At 39.5% G+C, this 12,793-nt stretch overlaps 1 protein-coding gene and 1 long non-coding RNA gene across 2 annotated transcripts in view; one reads left to right on the forward strand and one right to left on the reverse strand.

The window, feature by feature from the left end:
• The window catches only part of FRMD3 (FERM domain containing 3), a 334,009-nt gene that overhangs the window by 230,634 nt on the left and 90,582 nt on the right, over window positions 1–12,793 (reverse strand). The gene's annotated exons all lie outside the window — the stretch shown is intronic.
• LOC140501511 (uncharacterized) lies at window positions 1,806–10,717 on the forward strand. The gene is made up of 3 exons (XR_011966212.1): window positions 1,806–1,933; window positions 7,947–8,078; window positions 10,431–10,717. It is a non-coding gene; the product is annotated as an uncharacterized lncRNA (long non-coding RNA).

Here is a 12,793-nt window from a genome sequence, read left to right on the forward strand (position 1 = left end):
CCCAATGGATGAATAACCAAGCAAAAACAGGCCTGCATTGGGGCCCTGAGGCAAAAATGATTGGGTGAGAGTGCATCCTCACACCCCGGGTCATGCCAGACAGGTTCACTGAGAGGCAGAGTTCTCATCTTTTAATTAAAAAATCATCCCACTCCATCAAATCAATTAAATGAAATTTTTCATAAGAGCTTTTTAAAAGCAAGGGATAAAAATTTTAACCATGCACAATGAAAAGATAATATCATTTTTCCTTCAAAAATAAACAATCCTCATAAAGAAATGAGAAAATGCACCTCCCTGCTCTCTTCCTTGCAGAGATCTATGGGTATAGAGCATTACACAGACTGTGGTTATTATATGAAGTAGTTTTGCCAGTGGCTTTTGTTTTTCCCCCCTGTTTTTGATTGTCTGTGACAGAGGGTGGCTCTGTGGACAAGAGAGAGTTATTTGGAAATGAAGGGGGTGGGGGGGAGGAAGAGAGAGAGAGAGATCAATAAAAATTTTAAAAATGAAAGTCCATTCACTGTCTACTTCAATATCTACTTTGCTGATTGCCTAGAGAGGCATTATGAGGAGAAATGTAATTACACTGTAGATTAGACACTTGCCAACAGATTGAAGCCCTGGCAAAGATACTGAACTACAGTTAGGCCAGAATTTCATGACAAAACATCCCATGAAGTACTCTAATGGCAACAGCTGTTACAGTTATCATGTAGTGCTATATCCTCTGATTTGTGGGATATCTTCCAAAAATTTGAGCTGGAGGCAAAATCAAGCCTGGAAAAAGGTTCTTGGAGATATTGGAAGAGATGTCTCCTTCCTTCCACCCCACCTGAGGATGGTCCAGAAGACCTTTCTCCATATCTCTCTCTCTCTCTCTCTCTCTCTCTCTCTCTCTCTCTCTCTCTAAATGGAGAAAGGAGCCCACATGTACAAAAATATTTATAGTAGTTCTTTATGCAGTGGCCAAGAACTGGAAACTGAGGGGATATCCATCCATTGGGAATGACAGAACAAGCTGTGGTATATGAATATAATGAAATTCTATTGTACTATAAAAAATGGTGAGCAGGTGGTCTTCAGAAAAACCTGGAAAGACTTACATGAATTGATGCTGAGTGAAGTGAGAAGAACCAGGAGAACATTGTACAGAGTAACAGCCACATTGGGTGATGACTGACTTTGATAGACTTAGCTCTTCTCAACAATGCAAGGGTCTAAGACAACTCCAAAAGACTCATGATGGAAAATGCCATTCATATCCAGACAAAGAAATATGGAGTCTGAAAAATGGAGACTGAAGCATACCATTTGCTCTCTTTTTTTGTTTTGGTTTTTCTTTCTTATGGTTCCTCCCATATATTCTAATTCTACTATATACAACATGACTAATGTGAAAATATGTTTAACAAAAATGTTTACGTAGAGCCTATATCAGATTACATGCCATGTTGGGAAGGGGAAAGAGGAGGAATGTAGAAAAAATTTAAAACTTATGGAAGTGAATGTTGTAAACTAAAAATAAATTATTTTTTAAAAATAGAAAGTAATTTAGTACAGTAGAAAATGTGTTTGTTCGAAAGTCCAGTGATGTGGGTTCAAATTCTGCCTCTGAACTAAGGCAAACTATTTAACATCCCAGGGCCTCAGTTTCTTCTTCTGTACAATAAAGAGAGTAGATCTAGATGGCCCCTACAATCCCTTTGATCTCCAGCTCCATGACACCTTTACTGGGTCTTTATGACCTAGTCACTGTGCTGAAAAGTTCATCACCCTGAAGTCTACTTGGTGATGAACCTCCCCAAACTGGGATAGACTGGTTTGCAGGTTAAGAGTCATGTAGTCTATCTTCAGGACCATACCCAAAGCCTTCTGGGTTTGGTGTGTACTCTACAGATAGAGCCTCTGAGTCAACCAGGGTCACTTCCAGGTAACAATTAAGGATTAAGTTAAGGCTTTACAGGAGATCACTTTTATAGTAATAGAAATATAATGATATATAACATACACAAATGTAGTACAAGTATATATGTAGTAACATACACATACATATATGCATACATATATATATATATAGTCTGAATTACAAATCACAGGATAAGAAATTTGGAGTTAAAATGGGATCTTCGAGATCATTTATTCAAAACCTCTCAGATAAAAAGCTGAAGCCCAGAGAATTAAGTTAAGTGAATTACCCAAGATCATTCCAGAATAATATGCTAGGTTTTGAACACAGGTCCTCAGATACCAAATTCAGTACTCTTTATCCTACATCAAAGCTGACTCTGCTCTAGGTAAAATAATTTAATATGGGAATGTTTTACCTTTCTCTGAAACTTTATGAAAAAAAAAAAAACAGGGTTGGAAAGCAATTCAGACATCAACTAACTCAACCCCCTTTTGACAGGTAAGGAAACTGAGGCCTAGAGGGATTACTGACAAAATCTTGAATAGAATCCATGTCTCTCTAGATAGATATATGTACTTACATACACATGTATACATATATACATAAGTCCTTTTGGTTAGCCATACTTAGGTCAAAGAAACATAGAGTAGGTGCACATGGTTTGCTGCAAAACCAAATATCCACTAATAAAAAATGTATGCCTCCACAGGAATGAAATACACTAATTAAAACAAGAGAATTCATAAAACAGCTGCAGGAATTCCAGCTATGCGGCCAATGGGCCATGGACATAATTATTCAGGGAGTCAATTATGATGACTGTTTTTCTAATTGTCTGCCTTCTACTGCCTGACCTTCATTCAGTGCTCTGCTTCAAAAGTAACAATTCAGATACATCTATTTTTCTCTTTCTATGCTAAAAGATTTGTTGAAGGGACCAAGAGGGCAGAAGAAAGTAGATACTAAACGAAAGTCTGGAGCTGCTTCAGCAAAGTAAATTTACTCATTTTCACATTCTACTAAAAATATTTATCTATCCCATTATGATAGAGGATGACTCTGGATTCTTGAAGACTTACACCATCAGAATATGAGATCTGGCAGGTCCTAACAAGATGTAATGGCAACCACACTGGTATACTCAGGATGGTTGCTAGCATAGGTTCTTAGATCTGTTTTACTATGAAAGACAGCTGTTTAAGGGGCCAACAATCTTTTATAATTACATTCACTAGTTCAGGGGAAAAGTCAGCAACCTGAACTTCAGAGAAAATATAAGCATAGAAATAAAGACCAACAGACAGGGCTCTACTGCCTGAAACAAAGCAGTATTGCTATGTCCTTTACATACATCCCTGAATCTAGAAAGCCTTTACATATGAGCAGTCAGGGAGCTCTGAACATAAGGCCACTCAGAGTCTCAACCAGAGAATAACAAGATCCTTCTCATAAGTGAGCCCTCAAAGCAAAACCTCACTTCAGAGTATATATACACTTCTCAGAGCCAGAAGGCATCACAACCCTTGTGACTCAGTGCCTAATCAGAAATTAGCAAAAGATGTGAGATCCTTCCTACAAACAAGCCTTCCCTAAGCAAGCTTCCCTTAATGGGCTCCGTGTGAGGCCTATTAATGGGAGGGGAAGATCTCATATCCCTTTAACATTACACAAGATGATAAGGCTTTCAAGTATAAAGCCAGCAATGAATTGTATCCATCATCCTAGCATTCACTTCGCTAGGGAAGGAGGGGCACCTCACCAAATAGTTTGACCACTGAATGATGATTTTTTTAGCCCAGCAACTCTTGAGGAGTAGCTACTAAATGATAAAGGGGTTGAAACTTGCATTAGTGGCAGGAATATTGATATTAATTAAGTCAAGGATCTATGAGTTGCTGATAAAACATGTTCTATCAGTCTCCTACTACTCCAATAGGATCATAGATTTAGGGCTAGAAAGGACATTGAGGGTCATTTAGTTCAACCCATAATTTTACAGATGAGGAAACTGAGACCTACAGAGGTTAATTAACCTTCTGAAGGTCAGGTCACACAGGTTGTAAGCAGCAGAACTGTGATTCGATCCCAGGTCTTCTGCTTCACTTAGTCTTTCCCCTTCATCACCTGCCCTAAATATCTGAAGAATTCATGCATGTGGAAAGAACTGCTGGATTTAGAGTCAAAGGAAGTGAGTTCAGATTCTGTCTCTGCCATTCACCACCTGTTGTGAGCTTTGTTTGGCAAATCACTTCACTTGTCCAAACCTGTTTCCTCATCTACAAAATAAGAGGACTGGGCTGAATGACTTTTAAGTTCCTTTCCAGATCTTAATCTAGGAATTTATGATCTCCATAAAAGCAGAATGACACTCATCTTTACCTTAAGAGATGATCCCTAGGAATTAACACAGCCAAAAAAAAATCATCACCTGGTAATTAAGACAGTAATAATTAGTCTCTGGTCCACTTTCAGCTTACACAACCAATTAGATAGAAGACTAAGCATTTTTTTCTAACCCTCATGACATCTCTAACATCTCCTAAGTAAGAATTATATGGAGAGCTGAGTTCAAATCCTGATTCACCTGGGTGACTTTGAGTAAATACCTTGACCCCTCTGAGCTACTATTTCCTTATCTCTAAAATCTATGGATTAGTTTTCAAAGCCTATGATTAGCTAAGGCAGATTCATCTTTTTTTAAACAGGGCAGGGGGAGATAACTACTTCATTACTTAGGGATTGAAAATCATTGTTATTGTTATTCCTCTCCCCCAAAAATAGCTTTTATAATTAGGCAGTCCATGGGAACTGATTTTACTTGTTTCTTGGTTGGATAAATTCCTGGGACAGTAAGATCTATGGTATAGCAGAAAGTATGTGGAACTTGGGAAGCAGGAGACTATTACTTATTTAGTTTTGTGTTTTTTGACAAATTACAAACTTTGGGATCATAGATTTAAAGCTGGAAGGAATTTTACAGTACAAGCCTTCATTTTACAAGTGGGGAAACTGAGGCCCAGAGAAATTAAATAACTTGCAACAGTCATACATGAATAAGTAACAGATCCAACCTTCCAATCCTAACATTCTGAGATCTGGGACCTGGGTTTCACAGCAAAGATAAGAAAATATAGCCACAACTTTTTCTTTGGATTCTCTGACTACAAAACCAGTGTATCAGCAAGGACCCTGGCATAACATAGGAGGGCCTGATGTACAGGTTCTTAGATATGCTTTCCAAAAGGAAAGCAACTTTCAAGTGGTCAACAATCACTTTGGTCAAACATATGTATCATTCACTTAGTCCAGGGGAAAATGTCAGCACCCTGAACTTCAGAGAAATAAAGACCAACAGACAGGACTTTCAAATGTCTGACCATAAGCAAATACATCACAGATCAAGACAGATCCAACTGTCTGGCCATTACATACATACATAGTTACCAGAGAAAGAAGCACCAACATGTGAGTTTTCAAAGGCAGGGCAGGGGTGGGAGGAAGAGGAGGGCTCCTTAGCAGTTACCCAGTGTCTCATCTGACCAAACCAACACCTCCAGTGAGTAAACCCCAAAGTAAAACCTCACCTCAGAGTATTTATACACTGTTCAGAGCCGGAGAGCACAACCCTCTGACCCAGTGCCTCAACAGAAATTAACAAAAGGTACCGAGGCCTATTAATGGGCTGGGAAGATCTCTAACTCTTCCCCCCAGCTACCATTAACCTTATAATAACATTACAACAGGCAAACTCCATTAAGAGAAATTGAATGAAGAATCAAACTTGAGTCATCAAGTATGTTGTCAAGTATACTTTTGTCTATTTTTCTCCTCTCTTCAAGTATTGTATTAACTCAAATAAAAAGCTAATCTAGTTTCTTCTTTAAATTAATATAGATAGATAGATAGATAGATAGATAGATAGATAGATAGATAGATAGATAGATAGATCCTGTTTTCACCTATGAATCTATGACAGCCTACTGCAATAGAGAAAGCAAATGGTCTAAAGAAACCATAGTAATAAAGGTTATTATTTATATAGTATGTTAAGGCTTGCAAAGCATTTTATACATATTATCTCACCTGAACTTTGCAAAAATCCTATGCAATAGGTACTGTTATAATACCCATTTTACATCTACTCCACACCCCACCCCCAGGCAGATTTGGATAGGACAAAATGAAAATAAGATGAGATATTTGCAAAACACTTTGCAAACCTCAAAGCACTAAGAAAATGCTCCTTCTTTTTGTTGTTATTAGTAGGAGCTGGAGTTGTAGTAGGAGTAAGTAGTAATAGTAGCAGTAGTAGTAGTAGTAGCACTAGTAGTAGTAGTAAGTCTGTTCTGTATCAATGGAAGGGGTACCCAAACCAACTGCAACTATGGGTTCGGCTCCACATCAAAGCAAATTCTACTCCTCTAGTAGATAGCTCTACCCTACATAATAGAGGGTCTCTCACTAGAATAGTTGAAACTGGTCAAAGGTTAAGATGCTTAGGGGAAGAATGGCCCTGTCCTGGGTGGGACAGATGCTATTACCATCCCCATTTTACAGATGAGGAAACTGAGGCTGGGGGAATCATTATTAACATATGGATTTTATTACATAAATAATAATTATGAATATATGAATTTTATTATGTGAACAATAGTAATAACTGTTAGGTTCAGACTCTGATTTCATGGGTATGAGAAGCTTCCTGTGTGAAAATTCTATCCACTGACAAAGATTGGCAATTTATCTGTAACTCGAGTCTCAGTTGTCAGAGGCATCACACAGACAGGGTCAGAGGCAGAATCTGAACCCAAGTCTCAGTGATTTCAAGGGTTGCTCTCCTTGTATTCTGTCAAGTAGCTTCTCATAACCTCTTCGCTTTATTTATAGACAAAGAAACTACAGCATGGAGAAATTGTTTCCCCAAGCCCAAAGTAGAGAATGACAAGGGCTAAGCTAACATTTGCACTCAGAGCCTCTGCCTCCCAATCCACACTCTTTCTACCATCCCATTGAACTGCTTAAAGGAACTCCCACAAGTCTATAACAACACCCGGTGCTTATATAATGATTTATGTTGTCCAAAACTCTTTCACACACAGTGTGTCATTCAACAACCCTTATAGGTATTCAGGGCAAATATCACAACCTCATTTTACAAATTAAGAAACTAAAACAGGGGTACATTAGTTTGATAAAATCACACAAGTTAGTGACAAAGTAGGACAAGAACCCAGATCACAGGGATGGAAGGGATTTATATCAACCTCCACCATTTTATAAATGAATAAATGGAGGCACTGCCAAGGTTACACAGCTAATAAGTATTCCTACTATTCCAACATTCTTTGCACTCTTCCAGATTCTACCTTTCTCCTTCATAAAACTAATCAATACCTAACAGTCTCTAGAGTATTGTCAAATACACTAATTTTTTCTCCTTAACTCCTCCAGATACTTAGGAGGACACAAGACTAGCTTATTTAGAAGATTTTCTTTTTCTAGTTTTGTCCCTTTCCACAACTGTTTTACATATTTTGTATTGTTCTGTGCACCCAGCAATATCGTGCTAGACAAATATTCATGTCACAAGAATACAGAAATCACCCCAATACCAGAGATGGTTTGTAGACATCTGACAAAGGGGCCGGGTCATGCATACAAGATGTGCTCAGGCAGTTGGTTACTTTTATTTGACTCAAACCATACTTCACAGCTTTAAAATCAGCAGATGGTTTTTAAAAGAGAACTTAGAAACAACTGCCCATTTTTCATATAATCAATCAACTTGGGTGTTTTGTTGGCTTTTTAAATTCAAGAATCTTAATCATGCTCTTTAAACCAACCAACCACCACCAACAAAAAACCCTCCTAATTGGTCTTCTTAAGACAAACCATGAAATGTCTGAAAGGGCCCATCTGCTATAGACTGCTGGGGAATTTTTTTAAAATTTAAATACGTGAAACCTTTACTGATATCTTTTAAGTGTCTGTACTCTTACCCTTACATCTCACAGTGCCTTTTGTTCCTTGTCAGGAATCAGGTTTCTTATTGCCCAGCAACATGATGACAAGACTACTATGCTTTAAGAGGACAGGAAGTAGAAGTCAACAAAGAAACAAAAGGCAGATAGAAAAGAAGAGAAAGATTTTGGAAATATGGAGGGAGGTAGGGAGACATTGTACAGATGCTTTCCCATTCTCAGAAAATTTTCATGGCTTCCCATTGTACCCAGAGACATCTTAAAAGAGCATACAAAGTCAACGAATCCACAAACATTTAGGAAGTCCCTAATACATGTCAGTCACTGTGCTAGGGTCTGGGGCATAGAAAGACAAAAATAAATGCTTCCTGCCTTCAGGGAGCTTTTATGTCTTCTCAGGGTAGTCAACATGTATCTTCAAAATAGAAGGATAGGGGCTGGACCTCTGATATCATTGTTATAGGGAATTCTCAGATGAAAAAACTTCCTCTTCTGACACAGATTAGCACCTTCCCTGCAACTAGTCTTGGAGAATTGCTTGAGTTATTAAGAAGTTAATTGGCTTGCCCAGAGTGAAACAGTCAGTATGGGTCAGATGCAAGTCTTGAACCCAGGTCTTCCTGACACCAAGACCAACCCTCTATCTATTATGCAATACTTCCTCTCATATATTTTGTGATTATTTGGTACATGTACAAAGTAGATACAAAATATATAGACTGGAGGCAGGGAGAATAATTAGGTCATTGTAATAGTCCAGGTAAGAGGAGATAAAGACCCAAACTGGGATGGTGGCCATACTTGTAAAGGAGAGCTGCAAAAGATGCTATGGAGGCAGAAGGCACCAACTAGCTCCTGGGGGCATCAGAACATACTTCATATAAAACATTTTGAAGGAAACAAGGGATTCTGGGAGGTAGAAGTAAAAAGGGGGTACATTCCAAACACTGTTGGTGTGGTGGTGAATTGTTTCCATTGTGTGTGACTCTTCATGACTCCATTTTCTTTGCAAAGATACTAGAGTGGTTTGCCATTTCCTTCTCCAGTCCATTTTACAGATAAGAAACTGAGGCAAACAAGGTTAAGTGACTTGCTCAGGGTCACACACACAGTGTCTGAGGCCAGATCTGAACTCATGAAGATCCTCTTCCTGATTCCAAGCCCAGAGCTCTATTCACTGCACCACCCAGCTGCCTAGCCATCCCATTTCGGGAACAAGGAATAGTCAATTCAAAAGCAGGGAGAAGGGCTGTGGAGTAACCTGTCTGAGAAACAGTTAAGAAAGCCTTTTTTTTTTTTTTGACTGAGCTCCAGAGAGCAGGAGTGATGTAAAACAAGGATGGAGAGATATATTGGGGTCAGGTTGCCTAACATGAGTTTGTATTCGATCCTTGAGGTAATAGGGAGCCACCAGATTTTAAAGAATACAGGAATGACACAGTCAGACCTGTGCCTTAGAAAAATCATTTCAGCAACTATGTGAAGATGGATCACAGAGAGGAGAGACTGGAGGCTTGGAGACCAAGTAGGAGACTACTGCTACAGTTCAGGCAAGAAGCAATGAGCACCTGAGCTCAGGCGCCAACCATATTAGTAAAGAAGCTATGACAGATGCAAAAGATGTTGTGAAAGTAGAGACGACAAGAGCTGGCAGCTGATAACCCTGGACACCCTGGAGTTCCATCTGTTTTGCTTGGTTGTTTTATCCTTTTTTTTCAAAGAATTTGCATTTGGGTCAATAAATCAAAAAAGGCTCAGTAGAGGCTGGCCCAGCTGTGTGGTAACTGACACTCATCCCTTCAAGTTATTCCTCTGGCAATAAAGAGAGGCTGTCAATCGCAAGAAGAAGTTTCTGTATCTCTAGGCTCTCCTGCTCCTTGTTAAAGTTCTCAGGCTCAGAGATCTTCAGGTGCTGCTTTGCCTGGAGGCTGGCATTCTAGGACCAGCACATTTGTTTGCTACAAATGTTTGAGAAGGGAATCACATGCTGCTCACCAGGAAAAAGAGCAGATGCGAACACCATGTGCCTGGCATCCACCTGAACAGATGCTACAGCCAATCAGGAGGTTCTCAGAGAATCAGCATCTTACTGGGGACAGAGTTCAGGAAAGAATTAGCTAAGGAAACAAAATGCAAGTAATTTAAATTTGCAATGTCACTTGGTATTTTGTTGTATCAACAGACCCCTGAATCACAGGGTCATTGCTCCTAGATCATAAGAGCTGGTTAGGACACCTCAGCAGCCTGACCTGAAACCTTCCTTTTATGGAAAACCCAGATAAGGAAGCTGAGGTCTAGAAAAGTTAAGTGACTTGTCCAAGGTTACCTGTCTAGTCATTTGAAATCCCATTTTATGTCTCCAAGTTCAATGCTCTTTCTACCGCCTTGCACTGACCCCAAACTGTAAGCAACCTGTGATAACTCTTTGAGCAGTTTAGTATAAGGACCATCCCTTCTTTCATACGCTTGTAGACTAAATGTTTATGTACTAAAAATCCTACTCTGACACGAGTCTGGGTTTACCGTTTTGTTGGCAGATCACAAGGCACCACCCAGTTAGAAAGGCTTTGAGCAGAGCTCTACCAACAAACCAACCACCAGCCCAGTTCATTTCTGAGGCGGATCATCAGAAGGTTGACCATTGGACTACAACTGGTTTTTGCCAGAGGAACTCATGAAAGAGCCCGCTCAAAGTGTCAGGGGGTGAAGATCTGGGTATGGAAGTGAACTCCACAGGTTCGTATGAAACTATGGACCTTCTGATGTAAGAAGAATGTGTAAAATTGCACAATAAAAACTACTTATAGAAAAACTACTCATGAAACCGCAGGGACCCTGTTTCTGGCAAAGAATTTAAAACTAAATCAGATTCTAAACCACTTGAAAAGCTACTATACAGAGGAAAACATACAGCCTAGAGAGAAGTAGGGGGGAAAAATAAATGATCATTGAGTTATAGGCAGTCCTCAACTTACAAGAACTCATATGTAGAGTATTGTACTCATTATTGGCATGGTGTTAACTTACAGCATGACACATTGTATGCAAATAAGATTTTCAGAATTAGTCAATTCAACCCACAACTTGATGGCAAATGCCTAAGAGCAGGCAATGGGAAGGAGAGCCCTATGGTGGTAGTTGTGTCCATTGTAGGAAATACTGTATGTGTCTGTATGACCTCACACAAGCCACTTCATATGATGGGTAGCCTTGTGCTTTATGGGACTCCTATGACCCACCTCATAATTCAAGATGCCACCAGCAGACGATTTTCTCTTTTGTTATGTTTTATTTTGTTTGGGTTTTTTTTCCTGGTTTCTCTCATTCTTTTTAATTCTTCTTTGCAGCATGACTAACATTACAGTGTGTTTAATAAGAATGTATATGTAGAACCATATAAGATTGTATGCCATGTCTGGGATAAAGGGCAGAAGGAGAGGGAGGGGGAGAAAATTTAAAACTTATGGAAGTGATTGTTGAAAACTGAAAACCAATAAATTAATTTTTAAAAAGGGGGAGGGAAGATGCCTCCAATGTGAGAATTTTACAGTGGAAAGGCTAAATGATAAAGCATGTCCCATCATGCCTCTGCCACAATTCACCCTGGACCCTCCCTCAGTGCCTGAGAGCCCCCTACCCTGGAATATGCATTTGTCATCCTTCTCCCACTGGTAGGTTTCTTCTAAGACATCCATTGTGAGGAGGGGCCCAGGGTGGTCAACCTTTGTTGCCCACTTGTCTACACTTCTGACTTTCTGGACTCTATCATGCCCTTGTGCCAAGTACCTCCATCAATCCTCTCATAAGCTCCTTGAAGTTAGGGACTTTTTGCTTCTATTTGTATGCCCAGCACTTAATGCGGTGACTGGCACATAGAACTTAAATGCTTGCTCCTTGCTTTCCTGCCTGTTACCTCCCTTTGGAATATTCCCTTCCTGGGTAGAAGAAACACTTGTATCAAGCTTAATCTACTGTAACTCTTTTTACTTGCACAAGCCACATAGTTTTTCTCTGATGCCTATTATCCTTTCCATAACTTTTGCAACACTTTGCTCCATCGTGACCAGCTCTGATAAAAGTAACTTCCCCAAGGTCATTCACAAGATGGGCATTAGTACATGCCCTGGGTAGTCTCCTCTCCTAAATTAATAGCCACCTCCCAAAAGATTACTGGTTCTGTGTAATCCTTAAACTAAGCTTGAAAAACCTCCACTTCAGGCTTTCCAGCTGCCATGTTGGCCACAGTGCCTAAGACCAAGGGGGAGTTGCCCAACAGGCCAGTCAAGAGTTCAGAAACACTATCCAGGAGAGCACCCATGTGAACAAACTGGTCAAGGAGCATTCCTCAAACCTTCAAGGACAATCCAAAAAAGTGAGACTTTACTGATACAGGATATTATGAGGAAAGTTTTTTCTCTAAAGCAACTCAGGCTCAAATTGAATTCTCCCAAAAGTTCATTCTGCAGAAGCACTGTTACCTATCCTACACAGAAATGGTACTGGTGGTCCATGAAGATTCATTAAAGATAAGAACCTCAGAGGAAATTGTGTTCCAGCAACTTTCTTTTTTAAATATTGATACTCATATTGTATGTTTTGGATCCTATCAGTTTACAAACAGATCCCTCCTCATCTCCTATACAGCAGGTTGTAACCCTTAGAATAATTAAAAAGAAAAAAAAGCAATTTGTCAAAATCAGTCTACAGTAGCTATGTCTGACAGTATATGCAGTATTGCATACCCATAATGTGCCCCCCACCCCTCCACTTTTCCAGGAAAAAGAGGAAGGTGCATTTTTTCAACCATTCGCTAGGGACAAGCTTAGTCATTCCATTCATATAGCATTCGTTTTTTTCAGTTTTTGCATTCTTTCCATTTCCATTGTAATAGTCATAGCAC

Source organism: Notamacropus eugenii, chromosome 1, assembly GCF_028372415.1.
Source record: "Notamacropus eugenii isolate mMacEug1 chromosome 1, mMacEug1.pri_v2, whole genome shotgun sequence".
NCBI lineage: Eukaryota > Metazoa > Chordata > Mammalia > Diprotodontia > Macropodidae > Notamacropus > Notamacropus eugenii.